The 6,088-nt window shown below is 49.9% G+C and overlaps 1 pseudogene; it reads right to left on the bottom strand.

Moving 5' to 3' along the window:
• Positions 1–3,810: 3,810 nt before the first annotated feature.
• LOC149427074 (U2 spliceosomal RNA) lies at positions 3,811–3,914 on the bottom strand (annotated as a pseudogene).
• Between the last annotated feature and the right edge of the window lie 2,174 nt (positions 3,915–6,088).

Below are 6,088 nucleotides of genomic sequence, written 5' to 3'. Positions count from 1 at the left end.
AAGGAAAGGAGGGTAAGCTGGCAGCACTACGGGGGTGGGGGCACACAGGGGGGCCAGGGCAGCCGGGGTAAACATACGGTGCACAAGGAGGGTGATGTGGGGTATTTACTGGAACTGATCCCCTGTATGCCAGCAGGGGGGCCCAGGCAGCTGGGTGAATCAGATGTAGGCAGAGAGGGTGATAAATTGTTCCAATCACCCTCCCTGCCTACATCTGATTCACCCCCCCCTGCTGGCCTGGGGCCCCTATAGGAGGACTGGTGGTATCCCCTTATCCACGGTCCTGGTCGTGAGACTCCAAGAAGGGAGCCACTGTGACGGTGAGTCGCTCTCCCTCCGGGTGGGGGTCACAATGGTGTGTGGGGGAGTCGCACATGGGGGGGAGCAATAGATTTTTAGTATTGCCTAGGGCAGCACAAATTCTAAATACACCCCCAGGGGCACACTGACAACTCATGGGGCCCCCGGGCAATAGGGGTTCACGGGGCCCCTGTGTCCTTGCCCAAACTCAAAAAGCCTATGAAAAAGGTACCAGGGGCATCTCATGGGGCCCCCTACTGACCCTGGGCCCTCGGGCAGTGCCAGAGTTTCCAAATGATCAGTCCGCCCCTGTACACCCCTGATAAGTAAATGCTTGAAGGTCCTAAAATCATTCCGAAAATGGTAGTGAACCAGAAGGATGACCGTTCATCAGTCCCAGGTTAGTGCTCTTGGTCATCAGTCCCAGGTTAGTGCTCTTGGTCATCAGTCCCAGGTTAGTGCTCTTGGTCATCAGTCCCAGGTTAGTGCTCTTGCTCATCAGTCCCAGGTTAGTGCTCTTGGTCATCAGTCCCAGGTTAGTGCTCTTGGTCATCAGTCCAGGTTAGTGCTCTTGGTCATCAGTCCAGGTTAGTGCTCTTGGTCATCAGTCCAGGTTAGTGCTCTTGGTCATCAGTCCCAGGTTAGTGCTCTTGGTCATCAGTCCAGGTTAGTGCTCTTGGTCATCAGTCCCAGGTTAGTGCTCTTGGTCATCAGTCCCAGGTTAGTGCTCTTGGTCATCAGTCCCAGGTTAGTGCTCTTGGTCATCAGTCCCAGGTTAGTGCTCTTGGTCATCAGTCCAGGTTAGTGCTCTTGGTCATCAGTCCCAGGTTAGTGCTCTTGGTCATCAGTCCCAGGTTAGTGCTCTTGGTCATCAGTCCCAGGTTAGTGCTCTTGGTCATCAGTCCCAGGTTAGTGCTCTTGGTCATCAGTCCAGGTTAGTGCTCTTGGTCATCAGTCGCAGGTTAGTGCTCTTGGTCATCAGTCGCAGGTTAGTGCTCTTGGTCATCAGTCGCAGGTTAGTGCTCTTGGTCATCAGTCCCAGGTTAGTGCTCTTGGTCATCAGTCCCAGGTTAGTGCTCTTGGTCATCAGTCCCAGGTTAGTGCTCTTGGTCATCAGTCCCAGGTTAGTGCTTTTGGTCATCAGTCCAGGTTAGTGCTCTTGGTCATCAGTCCAGGTTAGTGCTCTTGGTCATCAGTCCAGGTTAGTGCTCTTGGTCATCAGTCCAGGTTAGTGCTCTTGGTCATCAGTCGCAGGTTAGTGCTCTTGGTCATCAGTCCAGGTTAGTGCTCTTGGTCATCAGTCGCAGGTTAGTGCTTTTGGTCATCAGTCCAGGTTAGTGCTCTTGGTCATCAGTCGCAGGTTAGTGCTCTTGGTCATCAGTCCCAGGTTAGTGCTCTTGGTCATCAGTCCAGGTTAGTGCTCTTGGTCATCAGTCCAGGTTAGTGCTCTTGGTCATCAGTCGCAGGTTAGTGCTCTTGGTCATCAGTCCAGGTTAGTGCTCTTGGTCATCAGTCGCAAGTTAGTGCTCTTGCTCATCAGTCCCAGGTTAGTGCTCTTGGTCATCAGTCGCAGGTTAGTGCTCTTGGTCATCAGTCCCAGGTTAGTGCTCTTGCTCATCAGTCACAGGTTAGTGCTCTTGGTCATCAGTCGCAGGTTAGTGCTCTTGGTCATCAGTCCCAGGTTAGTGCTTTTGGTCATCAGTCGCAGGTTAGTGCTCTTGGTCATCAGTCCCAGGTTAGTGCTCTTGGTCATCAGTCCAGGTTAGTGCTCTTGGTCATCAGTCCAGGTTAGTGCTCTTGGTCATCAGTCCCAGGTTAGTGCTCTTGGTCATCAGTCCAGGTTAGTGCTCTTGGTCATCAGTCACAGGTTAGTGCTCTTGGTCGTCTGTCCCAGGTTAGTGCTCTTGGTCATCTGTCCCAGGTTAGTGCTCTTGGTCATCAGTCCAGGTTAGTGCTCTTGGTCATCAGTCCAGGTTAGTGCTCTTGGTCATCAGTCCCAGGTTAGTGCTCTTGGTCATCAGTCCCAGGTTAGTGCTCTTGGTCATCAGTCGCAGGTTAGTGCTCTTGGTCATCAGTCCCAGGTTAGTGCTCTTGGTCATCAGTCCCAGGTTAGTGCTCTTGGTCATCAGTCCAGGTTAGTGCTCTTGGTCATCAGTCCAGGTTAGTGCTCTTGGTCATCAGTCCCAGGTTAGTGCTCTTGGTCATCAGTCCGAGGTTAGTGCTCTTGGTCATCAGTCCCAGGTTAGTGCTCTTGGTCATCAGTCCAGGTTAGTGCTCTTGGTCATCAGTCCAGGTTAGTGCTCTTGGTCATCAGTCCCAGGTTAGTGCTCTTGGTCATCAGTCCCAGGTTAGTGCTCTTGGTCATCAGTCGCAGGTTAGTGCTCTTGGTCATCAGTCCAGGTTAGTGCTCTTGGTCATCAGTCCAGGTTAGTGCTCTTGGTCATCAGTCCCAGGTTAGTGCTCTTGGTCATCAGTCGCAGGTTAGTGCTCTTGGTCATCAGTCCAGGTTAGTGCTCTTGGTCATCAGTCCAGGTTAGTGCTCTTGGTCATCTGTCGCAGGTTAGTGCTCTTGGTCATCAGTCCCAGGTTAGTGCTCTTGGTCATCAGTCCAGGTTAGTGCTCTTGGTCATCAATCCAGGTTAGTGCTCTTGGTCATCAGTCCCAGGTTAGTGCTCTTGGTCAGAATTCAAAAGTGTTTTTATTAGTAGACCTCAAGCAACACTCCTTCAGAAATGTACAGATAAAGGCCTCTATCAGAGGAGGGACTCCTGAGAAATGTTAGCATTCACCAATAAATGGCTTCCCCTACCGGACAGATTTATGGCCTCATCCATTTATAGCAAAGTCCAGTTTACTGTCTGCAGTGAGTTAGGACGTGGATAACGGTCTCTCCTTCAATGGGTTGGGACTCCCACGCTCCAGTCATAGTGGTAATTGGGCAGAAGAACGATTTCAGTGAAATTCGCATTATCATGATTGATTCATTTCACCATCTGCAAAGTTTCACCACCAAAGCAGCATCTCCTAACTTCACTCGCTGTTCTGCTTCCATGACCCTCGTGAGCCTTCATACACCGCTGTAGCATCTTCCTACAATAGGTTGCTTGAGAGGTTCAGGTGAATTTAGCTTTTTAACTCCTCTGGTGGTGTGCGATTATTTCTGCGATTATCTCATTGGTAGAAGGTCCCCTGCCTTCTGGTGGATTCTAGAATGTAGTTTATTGGAAGAGGTTGACCCTGGGCCTGAATATTCACATGGTTTCAGACAATCCCTTGGGGAGAAGATGCCCAGTAGGCATTTAGGTTTTGTAGGCAACCCACCCACCTGAGAGAGCCTTCCGCTACCACTGCCCCCATACACCAGCCACCAACCTCATGGTGAGAGAGTAGGGACACTCACCTTCACATTTCCAGGAATGAAAGCCTACACCGTCATGAAACCCACAGCCTCTCTTGGAACCCACCAAGCTATCACAGTGCAGGAAAAGTGACCATGTGCACTCTTCACACTTGGGATCCTCACCAAGAAGCAAGAATGATGGTGGAGCGCCCCTACTGGACACTGGTAAGAACAGATACTGCACTTGATCTTAGCAAAAAGGCAGAGAAGCAGCACCAGTTGTTACCTACGGCCAAGACCAGGCACAAGCACACTGACCTTGCTCCACTGTTTTGTTTTGGTTCTTTTTTGTTCGTTTGTTTTTTTTCTCCATATGCCATACTTTTGTTTTTGAACATTAGGGAGAGTGTTCTGATCCGATTGCAAAGGACCATGGTAACCGTAATTCGCATACTATTTTGCCTATTCAAAAATATGCAAGTTTGTTGGCTCAAACACACACTGATCCAACAAATCACCCCTCCCACCAGACCCTGCTTCCATGAATAATGATGATTTTGGATCATACTATTTTACCTCAGGGAGAGCAGTGAATCTAATTAGCATATTTGCTACGTACCATAAATTGGGAACCTGAGACTAGGATGATGCAAAACCTATGAAATAACATCACATCTGAGTCTCACAATTACATCCCCATCTGGGGAGAGAGAGAGCAAATATGCTAATTAGATACAATGCTCTCCCTAAGATAAATAGTATGGTCCAAAATCATCCTTATTCATTGTAGCAGGGGGGGGAATGGGAGGCATATGTTTGAATAATCCTGTCCTTCTTGCAAAAAAATAAAAGGTATGCAAATTATGGTGGGTTTTCTGGGTGGGCAATGTGTCAGATTTGAATAATCACTCTCATCAGTCTATCATGAATGCTGCTGCCAGACTCATCTACCTTACTAACTGTTCCGTATCTATCCCTCTCTGCCAATCCCTGCACTGGCCTCCACTCAATGTCCTCCAACCCTCCCTGCCAATCCCTCCGCTGGCCTCCACTCAGTGCACTCCACCCCTCTCTGCCAATCCCTCTACTGGCCTCCATTCAGTGTCCTCCACCCCTCTCTGCCACTCCCTCCAATGGCCTCCACTCACTGTCCTCCACCCCTCTCTGCCACTCCCTCCAATGGCCTCCACTCACTGTCCTCCACCCCTCTCTGCCAATCCCTCCACTGGCCTCCACTCAGTGTCCTCCACCCCTCTCTGCCAATCCCTCCACTGGCCTCCACTCAGTGTCCTCCACCCCTCTCTGCCAATCCCTCTACTGGCTTCCCATTGCCCAACAAATAAAATTCCAAACATTAACAATAACATTTAAAGCCATTTATAACTCCGCCCCAAATTACAGCACCAATCTTGTCTCTAAATATCACCTTGAGTTGGTTTGGCTTTCAGTTGCCTAAAGTAGGATTTCTCAACCACAGTTCCATGGAACCCTAGGTTTCTTGAGGGGTTGCAGGGGTTCCTTGAGAACCTGCCCCTCAGATAAGTTCCCACTGACACCATTGATTTTTTTAGCTGTAAAAGGGGTAAATCTTCCCACCAACCGCCAATGTAAGGGACATTCTTCCCACTGACCCCTAATGTAAGGGACATTCTTCCCACTGATCCCCAATGTAAGGGACATTCTTCCCACTGACCCCCAATGTAAGGGACATTCTTCCCACTGACCCCCAATGTAAGGGACATTCTTCCCACTGACCCCCAATGTAAGGGACATTCTTCCCACTGACCCCCAATGTAAGGGACATTCTTCCCACTGACCCCCAATGTAAGGGACATTCTTCCCACTGATCACCAATGTAAGGGACATTCTTCCCACTGATCACCAATGTAAGGGGCATTTTTCCCACTGACCCCCAATGTAAGGGACATTCTTCCCACTGACCCCCAATGTAAGGGACATTCTTCCCACTGATCCCCAATGTAAGTGACATTCTTCCCACTGATCCCCAATGTAAGGGACATTCTTCCCACTGATCACCAATGTAAGGGACATTCTTCCCACTGATCCCCAATGTAAGGGACATTCTTCCCACTGACCCCCAATGTAAGGGACATTCTTCCCACTGATCACCAATGTAAGGGACATTCTTCCCACCGACCCCCAATGTAAGGGGCGTTCTTCCCACCGACTCCCAATGTAAGGGACGTTCTTCCCACTGACCCCCAATGTAAGGGACATTCTTCCCACTGACCCCCAATGTAAGGGACATTCTTCCCACTGACCCCCAATGTAAGGGACATTCTTCCCACTGACCCCCAATGTAAGGGGCATTCTTCCCACCGACCCCCAATGTAAGGGGCGTTCTTCCCACTGACCCCCAATGTAAGGGACATTCTTCCCACTGACCCCCAATGTAAGGGACATTCTTCACACTGACCCCCAATGTAA

The sequence above is a fragment of the Staurois parvus genome, unplaced genomic scaffold (genome assembly GCF_062004578.1).
Source record: "Staurois parvus isolate SC_StPar_1 unplaced genomic scaffold, SC_StPar_1.0 ptg004066l, whole genome shotgun sequence".
Classification (NCBI taxonomy): Eukaryota; Metazoa; Chordata; class Amphibia; order Anura; family Ranidae; genus Staurois; species Staurois parvus.
This window is presented reverse-complemented; position numbering and strand designations above follow the sequence as displayed.